Below are 18,738 nucleotides of genomic sequence, written 5' to 3' on the forward strand. Positions count from 1 at the left end.
ATTTGCTGAATTGATTATTAATTAGAGAGGTGCAGCAATGCAAACACTTCCATTCAGCAGAAGTTTTAATTGCTTCTTTTGTAACATGCTTGCTTCTAACTAGGCTTCTTTCTACCAAAAGTTAGGAAACACTTTAATGGTAAGCATGACTACTGTGAATTATGTCATTACTTGCTAAACATTGTAACAGCTTTCAGGGTAGATTTTAAATCCTATTAAAATCCATGTAAATTGGAAGCCATTATCAGACAGCAAAAAGAGTTTAGGATTTTAAAAGCTGATTGCGTAAATAAACTGCCATAGCACAACGATCAAATGTGTAACATACGAGCACTGTGGCATCTACAGGTGTTTACAGTCTGCAAATCATATTGCTGCATTTTGTTACCGAATCTGCACTTTGGAAACAGAGACAATTGTGTTTCAAAGAGATACGGGCTATGAACTTATATTAATGGTAAAAGGAAATTATTTAATTTCCTAATACAGTTTAAAAATATAAGTTAAGCGTCAAAAGTCTGAAGGAAATGCATACTGGGCAATTGTCCCAGACATTTCTGTGATGATACTCTTACCCTCTACTCTCAAATTAAAACCTTAGAGTATTTTACTGGAACAAAGATAACAGAATAAAAAAGAAAGGAAGTTAATGGTTTAAAGTCAAGCTCAGTATGATTGTCCTGAGGTGTCATATAATGTGGAACAGCTCCACCAATTCCAGTAATTAAAATTAAATTATCTACATGTATATTCTACTATAGCTGGTCAAATCAACTTTTGCACCACCCAATTTGTACATAGCATATTTTTGATTTGTGTATTTCCCAACTGCATTTTGTTTTGTGCTCATATTGCAACACAGTTGCTATACTTGCTTGGGACACACCCATGATTTCTGTAGCATGGATTTTTCAAACCCACTGAGATAAATTTTAAAAGTCAGAAGATAAAACTGAAGGGTATCTTTCTGAGTTAAGATAGGGCATTTTGACAAATATGAAATATCAGTAACATATTTATAGAACAAAATAAAACAACAGAAAAATAATTGCATGAAAGCAGGTTGGACACGCAAAAAAAATCTCAGTATATACTGATGAGTTAACCACATATTGTAATCAAAAAAAGAAAGTAACATTTTGTCCTCTGTGTTTTACATAAGTGAGGCTATTGCATGCAACTAAACAAAACTTGCAACCTGGGGACTCCATCTGTTAAAACAGACAAAAAAACCCTTAACTGATAGTTTACTGTGAGTGCTCTGTACTCCTGAACTCAGGCTCAACAACTGCAAAACATTCTCCCTGAAGAGAGTAGAAAATTGGCAGTATGAGCCCAAGAAGTGGGAAATATTTGAAGTGACAGTAAATCAAAGGTTAATATAAGAGACAGAAAGATTTTGTAAAAATATTTTATATTTTTTAAATACAATACTGAGAGACAAACTTGAAAAGAGAAAATAAATTTCTGGGAATTGGGCCAAGGAAAAAGAAAATACGTTTGAGACAAATTGCATTACCAGCCTACATGTTTTCTATTACATCATAGCCACACCCAAATTAGTTATTAAATACCTTAAATAATTTGGAAAGTTTTTCTGAGATTTCCTCAATTCCCTGCATATCTATCAGTGCTGTGAAAACAAGTGTTAGAATGGAAAAAAAAAAATGCGACCAATAGAAAAGCCAAAAATGGGGACTACTAATCCATACCCACAAGTATCTATTAGACACCTCTTAATAACTGTTCTATTGTCAGGTTAGGTTTTCACATAAACCAGGAACATGACTTACTTCCAAAAAACTCTTCCAGAAATGGATTACAAAATTAGAAGTGAAAGAAGGCTGCCAACAGTTTTGTTTAGAAAGCAGCAGTACTTTTTCTGGTCTCACTAAAAACATCTATCAATCAGCTACTGAAATTCTATGCTTTGCAGATTTCTCATTACACGCAGATTGTCACATCAAGCACAAAACATTACTCACATGTATGTATATCCTGTATGGCTGCTGTACCCATTAACAAAAAAATCTTATATATTATTTCATCTCAGTGTAGATGTACAGTAACTGAAGGTGCCATGTTACAATAAATTATATATCAGTATAGGCAGATTAAAAAGGTATTGGTAGATACAAGACTTTCCAGAGAAGAACCTGGGGGTCCTGGTGGATACCAAGTTGTACACGAGCCAGCAATGCACCCCTGCAGCAAAAAAGGCTAACGGTATACCGGGCTGCACGAGGAGGAGTGCTGCCACCAAGTCGAGGGAGGTGATCCTTCCCCTCTGCTCAGCACTGGAGAGACCACACCTGGAGTGCTGCGTCAGGTCTGGGCTATCCAGTACAAGAGAGATGGAGCTACTGGAAAGAGTCCAACGAAGGGCCAATAAAATTCTTAAGAGACTGGAACATCCCTCATATGACAAAAGGCTGAGAGAGGTGGGACTGTCAGTCAGGGCACAGTATACACTGAAAAACATAAAAATGACAGGAAGCTCCACAGTGGAACGTATGCAGTGAATCAAGCAAGAGACTGGAGGAATAGGATTTGATATTTATATATTCATTCCCCTTTATTTATTGTAATGATGTATTACTATCCATCGTAGACAGATTAAAATAAATGGTACATTTGAGTTCCTTCAAATTATCTTTTGCTTGTCCTCTAAAGAACACAATAAATGCACAAATAACACGATAGTTATTCCTTGTACAGAGCTTTCCCTTGTACAAGATTTAGCACAGTATTTATAAGCAGTGGGTTTTACCAGCTCTACACAGGGTCAAAAACTGTATTTTTAATCTCCTGCATACATACCCAGAAAAATATATAGTCACTAGCATGTCTTTATCCAATTAACTATGTGTGTGGTAAGAAAGTGTTATTTAAGAGCATTTGCATATTTTCCCTTCTCCAACACTGTAAATGAAGAATTAATCATTTCCTTAAGCCCTAGTTACTTTACTGGAAAATGGTAGCTGAACATCTGGCAAAGAGAAAGTACAATGAAAAAGGTTCATCACACACAACAAGGATCTGAAATACGAACATGGTAAATCTTCAAGCCTGTACTTTGCATGTGTATATTGAGCAGAATTTTTACCATACAGGTATATGCTCCAGGTACTCTTCCCATGTACAGAGCAAGATTTCAACGGAAATAGTTTAATTTTTAATGATACTATGGAGTTGGGGCATTTTGGGGGGTTGTTACAGTTTTTATTTTACATGAAGGACAAAAACCACCTTGCCTGGAAACAGAAATACACAAAAGGAAATGTAGAAATCTCCCTTTATTCCATGTGTTCCGAGTTCTTCTGTCAGACCATGTTTCTTGTGGTGTAACTCTTTTTCCATTAAGGCCAAACAGGATGAGCATATTATAAGACTACTTATCACTGGCACATAATGGGAAATGTACTCCAGCAAGAAACCTCAGGTTTGCCTTTGAGATTGTTTTTTTTTCCCTCATGAAAAATTATGGTCTTTTTGCCTCTGCAGAAAACTTTACATCACAAAATTCTGTTCTGTTGGAAGCAGGGCTTTTTCCTACAAAAATCCTTCATGCAACTTAATTTCGTTAGTGCTAACAGCAGTTCATTTAACCTTGTGAAATAAATGTGAACATAAAAATGTAAGCATCTGTGAAATCATATTTGTAATTGCTCTAAACCATATTGAGTTCCTAACATTATTTATGCAGCCTTTTTTGTTAATTTAAGGGTCTTTTCCAAGTTGCTACTTTAAAGCTTCACTTTTAAGTTATTATTGATTTAACCATTTACATAACCATACATATTCACTATGATCATTAGATTATTCCTATTTTTCCTATTTTTCATTATGACATTATTTTCATTATGCAAGTTTGTTTGTATTCATATCCTAAATAAGCAAGCTGATTTTATAAAAATAATTTTATAAAAATAATTTAAAAAAAAGAAACCCAGGATACCTGTTCATCTTCAGTTTTACTAAAGAAAACCAAGCTAAACCAAGATTTATGCAGAGTGAACTCCCAGTAACTACACCACCTTTCAGCCTTCTCGTAATGAGTTATTTACCTGTTCTTCACAGGATGTAAAAACAGTGAATGTAGTAACAGTGTTGCTCCACAACTGAAAGAAAATTGACTTCTGAGACATGAAGAAAATCTGCAATTGACCCTGTTTTTCCTAGTCTGAAAGACAAACATGGCTTGGTCTAGTACTAGTTAATAACCTAACTCATAGCAAAGAAACACTTTTTGGGGGTAAGCGGAGGTTTGCAATATGATTACAAATTCTGATATTAATTGGATGAACAATCATAATAAGCAGTATGAAAGACTAAGGTGAAAAAAAAGTATGAAACATGGATTTGGAATTGTAGAAAAAATACAGTAGAAAGTCTAATTTCTAAACAGTGCTACAACAACTGAATCATTCTGATAAAACCACTATCTAAAAATCACCAAAATCAGTTACTGAATCTTATTATTAGAATCATTACCTGTCGTATTCTTATGTGCTACTTTATTTAAAAAGGTTTTTTTCTATTTTACTCTTCTTAAGTAAGTTATAAAGCCTATGTGATTTTTGTGCTAAGGACTGCAAAATGTGAAATACTAAGATAAATAACTTAATATTAAGTACTAGCTATCTACAGAAGTTGAGATAGCATTATGGATTTTCAAAAGCTTAGCTGCTCTCTATTTTTAGTCATATACCCTTCCCTAAACAATATGACATGTTAAAAATTATGACCAGTATATTTATTTGTCCTTCCAGACCTACTTATATTCTTTCGCTCCCTGAGTTATTATAAATTATATATTATCTGATATCAAGAATAAAATAATTTATTTTCTTTTAAATTTTAAGTAAGGATTACAGGAGAAACAAAGAACATATCTAATTTGCTTATCTCTCCCACCTTTTAAAGTGAATTAGTTAAATTAGCAAGAAGGAGCACATTTAAAAGAGCTAGTACAGGCAAAGTTTGATGAGCTGTGATGAGCTTTGTCTTACATTGTAATATTTCTATATCTGTGTATAATAAATGCATTTAATAAATATATGCAAAAAGTACAATTTTAATCTTATTTCAATAGCACATCATAGTAAATACAAGCTTACATTTTCATTCAACGCAGGCTCCAGCTTAAAATATGGCTGGTATCTAGACATATTTACAACTCTAACTGCACTTACAGTAATTTGTGACCACAAGAAAAATGATCTTAAACGGAAATACTAGTTATTTGTACTGCATATCCTTATACATGACCTTTTCATAAAGTGGTAGTGATAGCTTTGCTAATAAATTCATAGTCATCGATGGTTTTGATATTGATCATTTTAAAGTGACACATTTGTAAAAATACAATAATGAAAATTTAGTGCTCTTAAATGACTATGCTAGCAATGATTTCTCTTCAAATTATTTTACGTTTCATGTTCCCATTGCAAACAAATGCTGGCCTATGCTGGCCTGTGCCTTTAGAATTTAATCTATTACTGCTCAGATGTGACAGTTCTCATAGTCCAATGGAAATCTTGCTGGGGTTAGTTTTCGCTGTGAAGATTCATCTGTAACATGCTGAGGCATACAAACATGCAACATGGCTTCTTCTCATATTGACACACATTCACTATTTGAGAACAGCCAATATTAAACATTATGTAAGCATTAGGTTTGCAGAAGAAAAGAAAAATACTAACAAATCCATGCCTCTATGTTCTTGTATTTTTCTAGTTATTTTAAAATGTTATTCTAGGAAACACTACAAGAAATAACGAGCATTACAAGGCCATAAGAAGTATTTAAAAACAATCATTAAAATAAAAAACTCTGACAGTCAAAGTGTTTAAAAATTATTGCTGCACTTCGGGAAAGATTCTTGTTACGAAAGTTGAAGGATTTCTGGGAAAAAAATAAGTTTTAAATTTAACTGTTTTTAGAAATGTAATTCTATGTATGGGCCTAATCTAACCAGACTAACAGTAATCCTATGACAACAAACTAGTCAGTTTGAGATCTGTTACATAATTAATAATCGGTGATAGACTATTTTTTTGTCTCTATTTCTTGACCTCTGCCATTTATTCTATTTATACCTGTCTTTCATTTCTCTCCCAGAAAGCTTACCAGGAAATATGTCAAAGAAATCACCTTCAACATGACAGGTACTGAACAGCACAGGAGAACTAACGAAGAACAACAGCCTTAAGTTGGTTGTGCAAAATAAACCAAATCACTAGTCCACTTAGTGACAGATATTTGCATATCAGCCTTTGATCAGTGTATCTGGTTTGATGTCTAGCTCAATTATTCAATGAATAGTGAAAGGTCATAAACACATTCCTGTAAAGTAGAAGAACTGACAGGAACTTGACCCACCTAAAAGCTTGTCCAGAGCTTTCAGTTTGCTCCTAGATCTCAAGTAATAGCACAGCTATGGGAGTTAGTTGTGATATTCCAAGGGAATAGTCTAGTTACTGACAGACAGAAATAAGATTTTGTTTCTGAATTTCAAACCTGATGTTGATGCTGGAAGCTTTTTAATAAAGTAAGAAAAAGCAGTAGAACAACTACCGTTTTCCATAAAACAAAGCTATCTGGTATCTTAACATAATAACTGATTCAACTTTAGACCTTAAGCATATGACCATTATCATATCAGTATACTTCAAATACCACAAAGTGCCATTTTTGCCAACTTCAGGTTCAAAAGTAGAGGAAAGTTAAAGAAACAGGCTGTTCTGAAAATACTTCGACCCTAATATCCTTAGAAGCACCCAGACATTCACAGAATTATTTGATGTCAAGTTTTTTCTTTTGAACTTTCACTCATGCCTACTTTAAATTTATGGAGCATTCAGTATAATAAATCACATTACAAATTAATGTGCTGCCTCTATCACATCTAATACACAGAGGTGAGTTTCTGAATGTGCTAAACCTAGGCACTTGTGCCCTCCTGGAAGTAAAGTTGGCATAAAACAACCAGCTAGACAGCTACCAGGCAAGGATCAAGGAAAATGAGATGACTCTGTAATAAAGAAACAAATTTTGTTCAGTCTAATCTGGTATTAATATGTATACCTGAAGACATTTTATTCAGTCTAATCCAGTACTATTATAGACTAGAATAAGAGGGCTTCAAAATCATACACACACGCTGTAAAAGAAAGTGATGTCATTCTCCAGACTAAAAAATGATCCAAGTATCAGCTCTAGTAATGGACATAAAACTGCTGACAGAGCCTCTGGAGTGGACAAAGGAAACTAGTTTAATATAGAAACTAGGAGCGTATGAAGAACAAATTATAAGAAGAAAGTTGGGGGGGGGGGGGAGCATGACCTGGCCTAACAACATAAAGACAAACATCAAGGAGCGAAACATTAGAAAAAAAGATAGAAACCCATACTTTTTGTGACAAAATGAGAGCTGCTCAACCTTAATTAATTATAACTTCATTTATATTAGATTCTTATGACATTAAGTTTATCCCATTGTCTCTGAAACTAGAAGTGTGCTGACTGTCTGGTCACATGGTGTCTCTGCATTTCAGTACCTCACAGCAATCCTTGTTTCCTTCTAGACGACTGAGAAAATTTGTGTGGCAGCCTGGCACGAAATGAGCACTGCCTAAACCTCAGGCAACTCCCCGGTGACCAGCTGCTAATGGCAATGTTTGCCAGCCTCCAGAGAACCTTCCAGAGAGACAGGCAGGGAGGACCCACACAGCGGCAGCCAACCACCAGGCTCTGTGGGAAGCTGAACCAATCAGAACCAGGCATTTCCTTTCTGCTCCTATGACTGACAGGAGCTGTGGTCGCTGAGGGAGAATGAGAAAGTGGATCCACATTCACCTGGGGCTCAATTTACAACTCTTAGGGCTTCACTGTGCTGGTTTTCAGAGCTGTGTCATCATTCTTTGCTTTTTTAATTAGATCAACATGCAAAGAAGTTTAAAATCTGGTGGAACCTCCCCCATGTATTCAGTTTATACAGCTAGATAGTTACTAATGTCCAGGTAGCACTGTGCATGCCTTTATGAGAAAGTTCAGCAAATTTATTGCTGAGAGTTTTGTCATTCTGAGCCCAGTGCTGAAGCTCCTGGAAGGCCAGTGGGTGCCTGGAGCTGGACGGGCAGGGTTCCCCAAAAGGGGAAGTACAGTGTCCCCAGATTCTGAGTCACTAAATACTGTGTAATTTTATAGAATTTATCCCAGGACAAAAAATAACAGTGGTGCAGGTATTTGGTATGTGTCCTCTGTATTGGAAACTAAACCTCAGCACTCTTTTCACTGTTTTTTCAGTCACAATCTTGCATTACCAAAACTGCGTACCTAACTGTCTGATAATGCACAACTGAAGTTCATCCACTAAGAACTTGGAAGAACCTGTTTAACAGAATCACCTAGTGATAGCTGCATTCATAAGTAAAAAATTCATAGTAGTTTCTGATTGTAAGAGAACTTCTGTAACTAATTCTTACAGTCTCAGAGCAGCTTGTTATAGGAATCAATACTTTCTGGCAAAGACATGAATTGTGTTCAACAGTCTAATTCACTTGTTATATAACATGATTTATAAATAAGTCACCAAAAGTCAAATATTCTTTTGAAAACCAAATTATGTAATTGAAAAATCAATGAGAGTTTGGTTTTGAGGTTTCTTCTAAAAATCGTATGTCAATTAAAATATGAATAAAGAGGCTGTAGAACAGGACAGAAAAGTTAACCCTGAGATATATTGTGTATATATTTATTAGCTAAGGGTTGTCACCTTTTTAAAGATACAGTTTACTAGAAGGAAAAGAGAGAGAAAAGAAACTTTAAAATTGAAGACAGACTATAATATAAACTGAGCGATCGCATCATGACCAACCCCCACTATTTTTAGAAACTTTTTCCAGTCTCAAGTTTTTCTCGCTTCTTTTGAATGTATTTGTCTTACTTTGTCTTGAAAATAAGAACAATGATTTTAACAGCAGCAGCAGCTCCAAACTTTAATAACCTGTTTCTATTTTTCTGTAAAAATGCAAGTTAATCCTACATTTATTAACATATTAAAGGACTATTAGGAAGGGATTTCCATTATGAAACATTTATACAGATAAGAGAAGAGGGAATAGGAGTATTCTTACAATAAAATCCTAACTTAATACTTTATATTCAAATGTTAAGAACTGTCGTCTCTTTCTCTGTTTTCCTAACACATAATTAAAATGATTTTAGACAGTATTTAGGGGGAAGTGATAAAACCATCAATTATTTGTGCTGTAAGTAGACTACACTGTGAGCTTAGGGAAGTTATGCTTTAAGAAGTTATGGCTTTGGATTTTATGGTTCTATCTATATTTGGTATGGTAGAGGTTAACCTGTTAGCTTATATTTCATATGAGAGAAAGAAAAGGCTTTTCTCTCTGATAGCAGCAAATTTAAAGACTTTCATTCTAATCTTGTAAGGCTGTAAAAATACTTAATCTTAGCTATAACTTTTTCTGTCTCATTTCCACTCCCTGGGAGAGCTTGATCCTATTATGGGAAATCTTTTGTAATTTGCATGTTGTGGGCCTTCCTGGAGTTTGTCTCTTACTACGCTAATGAAGTTCTATTTCTGAATATTGAGGGTGTTTGCCTACAGGACTTCAGGAGGCTCCACACCTTTTAATGGTTTAACAAACAGTGTACCCATGTTTTGCTGATTAAGGATACCAATTAAACTCAGACACCAGAGTGACAAGAGTAGGCGTATTTTACTGGTGATAACCAAATAATGTAACAGTGTAATACAGAAAACATGCAGTAAGAAAAGGCAGAATAGTGCACTTAAAGCAACAAACAGGAAAATACAGGGTAATGCATCAAATCATTACTACATGAGAGAGAGAATAGTGATTAAGAAAGATACCTCACCACTTGCATATATTATCATCATCATCCAGACCCACAGTCGCTGGGGAGCCCCGGTTACAGCGAGGATTTGGAGAGCCTGTCCCGGCAAGTGGGAAATCCTACACGGTGTGTCCACCCATAGGTGAGGCTTCCAAAGTCGCTGTGTTTCTAACAAGGCCAAATACTTGGGTTCTCAGCCTTGAACAAGGCTGTGAAAGGAAAGTTGGATACATTCTCTCAGCATTTTATCCTCACTAATGATTATATTCTAAGCCGCGTCTTTCACTAGTGAGCTTACATACTTTGTTAATGATTACATACTAAGTTAGCAGCTTCAGCTTGGGGCCTGTTGTTCAGGCTGCAGTATTTCAATGCTTTAGCACTTTTTACACCAGCATAAGTGGGCTGTTATAACTTAGTACAATACCTACTAGCACAATGCTTATCAGTTATAAAATATACAGGGTTCATCTATAGGTCAACTCTGGCTTGGGCTTGTTGTCCAAGCCTTAGCACGTCAACCCACTACCCATATTTATTTAGTCTATTACAATTTATGATGCTGGTGCATAGTTAGGGCTTTTCTTCATTCTTGGGATTTCAGCAACATATTGATGAGACAGACAGTCTCATCAACAAGCCACAAAAATATTACTTGTGTCTGAAATTTGTCTACAAATGTGATAAATCACATTTCTTCTTTTCCTATCCGAGTAATTGCAGTTGTGTCATCATTAGGCCACTGTCTCTCTCTTTCTTTCTTTTTAATTCTCCCTCTTTCTCTCTCCACCACTAAAGATGCATCCTTCTACTCATGGAATCTTACCCATGCCCTGGAGGGAACTGGACAAAGGTGTGGATTTGTGCAGCCAGTGGGACGATAGCAAGGAATACTATAAGCCAGCAGGAAAAAAAAAAAAAAAAAAAAAGACCAAAGTGCAAAACTGATAGGAATGTGAGGAGACAGCAGTGGACCCTGGATGGATGTACTGACTTAGGGAGCTTTAAATGGGGGAAAGCAGTTGAAAAATAGGATAGGAAAGTCAGATAGGGAACTGAAGATTCAGAGTAATGAGAGCATGAAAGGACATAACCTCTGATTAAGCAATCTTTATTAGCATTTGTAGATCTTTAGCAAATCTAATTTGTATTGTCTTCTGTTAGTGGGTCAAACTGTGAATTGAGGGATGGTGTGGAGAAATGGGTTTTCTGCAGGTTGGAAGAAAAAGGCTGTGAAAGCATTGTGAGAACTCCAGATTTAGGAAATCATCATAGTATATTTCCCACCAGCCATCTCAGGTACATAAATTTAGGACCATGGTTTGTCAAGACACACATGTAAGATACCTACTCTCCCTTTTTCACCTACAGTGTCACTTTTTGTTCCTGAGGTACAGAAATGCTATGTAAACTAATTTTGAGATGCTAATATCTGGAAAATATGAACATGTATGCATATACAACTCCATTTGGTTAGACAAAGAGAAAACAGAAAATTAGTTCTCTCAGTGCAGTCATAAATAGAAGTTATCCAAATAATATATTACCATCAAATATTATTCTCACAAATTACTTGTTTTTCAGGAATTCCCCAAAATTTTCTGCTTCAAAATTTCCAAGGCATTGTAACCAATGTCAGGGTCCTCCTTCTATAAAACTTTGGTATGCATTACTTACTGAAACTTGTTGCACTCATTTGTAACTATGTAGTTTCAAAACAATGTTTTAAATCAGAAGAAGAGTGGGACAGAGAGGGCATTTTTGCATGATACAACAGAGCAGACACTTATCTGTCATCTAAAAAAATTAGATTTCAAATACTTTTTAATTCATATATCTCACTAAATTCTGTGTTTATATATTTTACTTTGATTATATGCCCAGAGGAAAGTAAAACTGTAAGTTGATGCAATGGCATATGATTTAATTTAACTTTTGGAATTAAATCAATATAATACTGGGCATAGTTGTTTTCTTTTTTTTCTTTCTCTTAACTTTAACAGAAAACTTTAGTATTTTCTTTTAAAAAGTGTAGTATTAGTGTACAAGCATGTCTTAAAAGGTTAAAAGCTCTTAGCTCTCTGCTAATAAAGTGAAAACTAAGTAAGTTGAGTCCCATACTGGATTCTTCCATTAGTGAGATTGAAGCTTAATATATTAAGGACCAAGTTTTTATACTGCTGCCCCAGGCCTGAGGCTGAGCTCTCTAAAAAGGGAAGCAGACAGCTGGGACATTGTAGAAGGCGAGTGTAAGAATTTTTTCTTGGATTTCACTTGCCATCAGAGTGGAGTCAATTTACTCCAGCATGGAAAGCTTATAGCTTACTTTCACATTAGTAACAACTCACAGGCCAGCTCTGGCCTAAAGAAGGTAGGGACAGGCTGTTGCAGTCATAAGATGAATGAGTTACTGCTGCAAAACTTTATACCAAGAGTTAAAGGTAAGAGGTAGAGGGGTGGAAATTCAAGACTGACACTCAGTGGGAAAAAATTGGACTAGATTCTTTGAGTCAGATGTTTTTAAACGTAAGTGGATAGCTGCAGAATTGTTAAAAATACAAATGTAAATAAGCTATTTTTCTCCAATTAAATGATTGTTTCTGAAAAGTGTATAAAAAGCTAGAAAATATCACTGCTTAGAAACGCTGAACATTGAAAGTTATTTTTAAAATAAAAATGGTTTCAAGAATTGCTCCTGCTCCTATTTTCATTTGCATAATGTGTGTATAATCTGTAAGATAATACAGCAGAAGAAAACAAAGCAGAACTCTGTAACATTCTGTACATTGAGATATCATGAGATAATGAAGTGCAGCAGAACATCTTGCTGTTTTGGTATTTCATTAAACATGCATACTACGAACAAGAATAAAGAGTATTTGTTTACTGATATGTATGGAAAAAGCCAGCATAAGCACTATTCTGGATTAGTTGCCACCATTGTACTCAATAATAGATGAGGAAGGATGGTGCTTATTTAGAATACAAACCCTTAATTCATAATGAATAGTCTCTTCATTTAAAAATGAAGATGAGCAGCAGACTGGGTTCTTTACCTAAAATTTAAAAAACCCTAATTTTTTAAAATTTTTTTTTTTTTTTTTTTCAGAATGACCATTAGTCATGTTAGTAACCAGTTACAGAATAATAAAAAGTAACGGTACATATACACACACAAAAACTTTGTAGGAGACAATAACTTTGTACTCATGTTTAATTTTTCCAGAAATATATCAAGCAACCTTTCTTTCCTCATGAAAAGCACAGATATATTTAGGAGAAGGAGGAAAGAAGCTCATTTGCCATCTAAATGCCTAAAAAGCCAAACAGGAAGGACTTAATATTCACATGAATAAATTGTGACATACAGGACAGTACAGAACTGAATTTTAAAGATTCTATAGATAAGGATGAAGCAGTTCTATACATTAGGGGTATGTGACCAGAACAAGAATCAAATCTAGAAGTAGGGTCAAGAAGTATGAAAATTGCCAGGGACAGGATGAAAGCAAGAACAGTGTGAAATAACAAAAAAGAGCAAACTGCTTCCTCTTCTTCTTTTTCTTCCCTCAACACATGATTCCATCAGAAAAAAACCTGTTTTTTTAGCAGTAAAATGGTAAATAAAATTTGGTAACCCAAGGACAGTACAGGCAAGGGTGGAGGAGATGCAGCTGCTTGAATTATCTCACAGGAATAGGTTTCAGATTTTTAGGGGAGGAGAGAAGCTCATAATCTTCCTGCTAAATTCACCTCTGCAGACATGTGTGTTTTTAATGCTACAGATAAGATAATCACAGAATGACTTAGGATGATAAGACTTTCATTGCTGTTTTAATCCAGTGATCCCTAGAAGAGGGAGATAGTATCTCTAAGCATTCAAATGTAACAATTACTAGTTACTATATTAAAAAAAGTTCTTGTAGATTCAATCTCACTGATAATTACAGTTAATTTTTTTAACATATTCCTAAAAGAAGCAGCTTCCTCTTTTTCCTCTATCATTCTATTGGCTTTGAAATTTTAAACACGAGCAATGCAGTGAGGCAAAGATGTATTTTTTTTTTTTTACGTTATTGCCCAGCTAGTGACTTTGAACTGGTCTGAAATAACAGCTATGTCTATGCTGGTGGGTTAAACAGTGCCAGGACCTGGACAGTGTCCCTGCACTGAAGCTCGATACTTTCCACCATTAGAACGATCTGGTCCCTAGAATGCTTCCTGCCTGGGACAACTGGTGTGCTTTCAAACACTTCAGAGGCACAGTTCAGGAGTAACCATGGCCAGTATACCAATATACAATTTCTCAGCAGTTTACAGACAGAAAAATATAACCAAGATACTCTGGTATACCCTTGCTAAATAGAACTTGACTACGTTTGATGTGTGTTCTGCTAATCTGCCTGTTTAGAAACAGAAGGAAATTTTGGGTTTGAAAATCTAGTATATCATAAGGAAGAGAAAAAATCTGACAGCGCATCTGACAGTAACAGCAAAATAATCAGGGCAATTCAAAAAGTAAAAGACAATTTAGCTGTTGTAAGGAAAAGATAAATTCAATAAAGACAGAGGAGGAAAGCCTAAAATTTTGTAGAAGTCTGGGTTTTCTTAGATTAGCATACATGAGATTGAAGTGCTAAGGCTTGGACAACAGGCCCAAGCCAGAGTTGACCTATAGGTGAATCCTGTATATTTTATAACTGATAACCATTGTGCTAGTAGGTATTGTACTAAGTTATAACAGCCCACTTATGCTGGTGTAAAAAGTGCTAAAGCATTGAAATACTGCAGCCTGAACAACAGGCCCCAAGCTGAAGCTGCTAACTTAGCATGTAGTCATTAATAAAATACGTAAACTCGCTAGTGAAAGACAAAATATAATCAGTAGTGAGGAGAGAATGTATCCAACTTTCCTTTCGCAGCCTTTTCAAGTCTGAGAACCCAAGTATTCGGCCTTGTTAGAAACTCCCTTGGTTCCCCCCCCGAGTCCTGGCCAAGCTTTGGGTGGAATCCAACAGGAGAATGAAACCAGAAATTTTCCACTCAAAACAAAGGTGCCAGCTATTCTGGCTTGTCGATCTCTGGTATATAAGGCTGGACCCGCTCACAGCGACTTTGGATGCCTCACCTATGGGTGGATGCACCGCGTAGGATTTCCCACTTGCCGGGACAGGCTCTCCAAATCCTCGCTGTAACCGGGGCTCCCCAGCGACTGCGGATCTGGATGATGATGATAATATATGCAAGTGGTGATGTATCTTTCTTAATCACTATTCTCTCTCTCATGTAGTAATGATTTGATGAATTACCCTGTATTTTCTTGTTTGTTGCTTTAAGTGCACTATTCTGCTTTTTTCTTACTGCATGTTTTCTGTATTACACTGTTACATTATTTGGTTATCACCAGTAAAATACGCCTACTCTTGTCACTCTGGTGTCTGAATTTAATTGGTATCCTTAATCAGCAAAACATAGATTCAGTACACTTTAACTGGATCAAAACTTATATTATGTCAAACTTAACTCTTATAAATTAATTACCCAGTTTTAAAATACATTTCTGATTTTTTTTTCCTGATACGTTTCATAATTATTTTTTTTTGTCTAAACCCACATTGTTTTTCTGTATCTGCCACTCATGCAGAACAGTGGGGAATGGAGACTCCAGAAACTCCTCCTGAACTGGTGGTTGCCTTCGCTCACTTCTTGATTTGTTCTTTGTAATGCTGAAAGCTTTAACTCTTATAATCTCTCCCCAGTCTTATCTGCCAAAGGGATGTTTTTAATTGCTAAAAGACCACAGTAAAAAACTTGGTTTTTTTTCACATAGTTCCTTTCCTTCCCCTCAGTCAGCTACAGGTCAGTATTTCATGGAACAAACTCACAAGAATCATTTAGCTCCCTTAATGAAATGCATACAGATACTAATAGAAATAGTGTGGATTTTTTAATGGACAAAGATTTAGTGGAGAAAACCTGACAGTATTGAAGGTAGGAGTTGTAAATCGTTTGGGAATACAGCCAAAACCAGCAGAAGTAATATAAAGCTGGGAACTTGGAAACTACAGGTGTACATAATGAAGACTGAGGAGAAAGAGGAACTGAGTTTCTACGCAGCCACATATACTGTGAGAAGGTGTATTTAACTGTTAGTAATTACTCTTATTAATGAAATTTACATATTTAATACATGTAAAAAAACGACATCTCAATTATTGTTCATTCCTCAAGTATGAAACAACTATTAAAACATGACTAAAAAGCATATGTCCACAGCCAGAGAAGACTGGGAATGTTGCCTAGGTAATAAAATCCCTTTAGTTTTGGGATAATGAAAATGCCAGACTCTTTGATGTGCCTTTTGTGTCTTTCCCCTGTGTGCACACACGCAGAATGTACATTATTGTTCTCTACAGCACTGGGACTTTTCCCTGCAGATGCTTTCCAGGCTTGAACTTCTTTAGTACTCATTTAGTGACAGTCATCCCAGATGGATAGCTAACCAGCAAATGGCAACAGAGTAAACCAAAAAGTGTATTGTGTTTTACTATGCTGTCCAAAATACATAGTTGTTTCTCCTAACAAAAGACAAAAAAAAAAAATAAATATTTGAAACTGTCAATTTCTTACACTGCATATGTATTTTAGGACTAAGCTAATTTTAAGTTTAATATTTCTCACATTATTTTTAAAAGTACTGCATATATTCTATTAGTGTCTTCAAAATATGAAAAACAGAAATCATCTTATAACATGAATCTTTCATAAGAAATTGCTAACAGTTCTGCAGATCCTAAAACTGTTCTACAAAGACCGTAAAGTGCAGATACTTGTTTCAAAGGACATTTCAGACATAACAGAGCAGAACATGTATAAGACAAGGGAAGTATAAAGTACCAGTAGGTATCAGAGTTATTTATTTTAGGAATGTCTTACGCAGTTGTGTTGTAATTAAGGTGGAGTAGTATACATACTCATAAACTACAAGAAACCAGTCCAGCTGAAAACTTTTACAATCTTCAATCAATGGTCTTATTTTTTTTTCTTCATTATTTCTAGATCTCAGTGATTGCATTTGAGTGAAACTGGAACAGAAAGGTTCTTGAACACAAGTGATTTTTACAGCACCTGATGCATCAATCAAAAAACAAAATACCTTTGTCCTCAGTACTCAGAATCAAAGAACTGGAAATACCTCCTTACTAGGCTTCTGTTTCATATCACTAACTGAACTACTTTGAGACAGATGTTACACTGAGATATAAGTCAAACTTGTCACACAGTGAATCTTCCTAAAACATCTGTTCATTCACCTTTAAAAGAAAATGTACTTTCTTTGATATCTGCCAGTGCAGTGCTAACAACTAGCTGGTTCCTTCGTGGTTCAATTCAGTTCCATAGCATGCCTCTGCCAATAGGCAGATTGTCACTAACAACTGTCTAAATTTAGTCTCCTTGTTCTGTCTTTTAGGGCTTGGGACAATATGCAGAATCCTTTTTGAAGCATGAATGCTGAATTTCATTTAACTGCTATGACATGCACTGTTATGGATCAGTAAGAGTTAAGCTATTTCAATCACTTGGCAGATTTTGTCTGGCTCTGTTAAATGGACCACTGACTTTTTAGTGGGCACAAAACCAGACAAACATATGGAGAACATTTATAGGCAATCAGTACACTTACACATAATTTGAGTATCTCAGCAGCCTAATGAGAGACAGACTTAAAGCCAGAGATTTCCAAGCTGTTGTCCATACTGAGATCACAAATTGCTGTTTCAGAAGACTTGTCCTTAATGAATCTATTGGCCCATGTAACTTAGAAACAACCATGTGTTCATATGTTTCTTAGGGTCCATAAGGTTTAGACTCATTAGTGTTTTAGTTTATATCAGGGCTATGCTTTTGACATTAATTTCTCAGTTGTCCTCACTTAACTGTGCTTTGCCCCACATCACACAGTAGTCTCAGTGTGCACAAAACATTGCTTTTGAAAGAAACTGAAGCAGAAGATGTGCTTCAAGAGCACACCTAATGCTTTCCAACCAGTAATGAGGATTTAGTCCACAGGACTATGCTCACTATGCTGGAAATAGTCCAAAAGAGCAAGCACTTGCCCCAAAACATGTGTATTGTTTGCAGCCAGGCCTCAGCTCCCATTGTTTCACTCTGTTTCTGTTGGTCTGTGTTGCTTGCTAATGTAGCAACACCCTTAATTCGGGTGCGCTATGAATCATGAGTGAAAGATGGAATATTTCTTTTCTTAGATTCCATTTCTGAAGTCTTGTGCTCTGATTAACACTTACTGTATTTACATGGAAAGTCCCCTCATTATGTGGGTCAATCCTGCAGTGATTACTACAGACTTTCAGTAAAGTACTTATATAACTAAATGTAGGAAGGTACATTTACAGAATAAGTTTCGTTTAAGTAAGGAAAACAAAGAAATGTGATCCAAAGTAATGTGCAATCTGTCATTAGTAAGTAAAAGTCTGATAGTATTTTAGCAGAAGTCAGTCTTAAATGGCTTTTACTCTAAGATTAGATCAGAAGAACCCAAGCTTCCTATCCTTTACTCATTTGCACTCAAGTGAAGTGGTTTTTAAAGAAACTATTGCTGCATTTTCATATGGGGATATTTTAGTGTCAATTTCTGTCAATATAATTTTCTTCACCAGAGTGATTTCTACAGGTGTGAACCACCTTTTCATCATTTTTTAAGGTATAATATTTTTGCAATGCAATTCTAGGGCTCTATTATTTGGGTTTTTCTATACCTTTACACCATTCCCATGTAAATTTATATCCTGGTAGTGAAAGGTATGTATTAAACTGTAAGTGGTTGGT

At 35.5% G+C, this 18,738-nt stretch overlaps 1 protein-coding gene across 1 annotated transcript in view; it reads right to left on the reverse strand.

Annotated features, from left to right (window-relative positions):
• EYS (eyes shut homolog) overlaps window positions 1–18,738 on the reverse strand; it is a 1,118,553-nt gene that overhangs the window by 610,522 nt on the left and 489,293 nt on the right. The window lies entirely within an intron of this gene.

Source organism: Strix uralensis, chromosome 3 (genome assembly GCF_047716275.1).
Source record: "Strix uralensis isolate ZFMK-TIS-50842 chromosome 3, bStrUra1, whole genome shotgun sequence".
In the NCBI taxonomy this organism is placed as follows: domain Eukaryota; kingdom Metazoa; phylum Chordata; class Aves; order Strigiformes; family Strigidae; genus Strix; species Strix uralensis.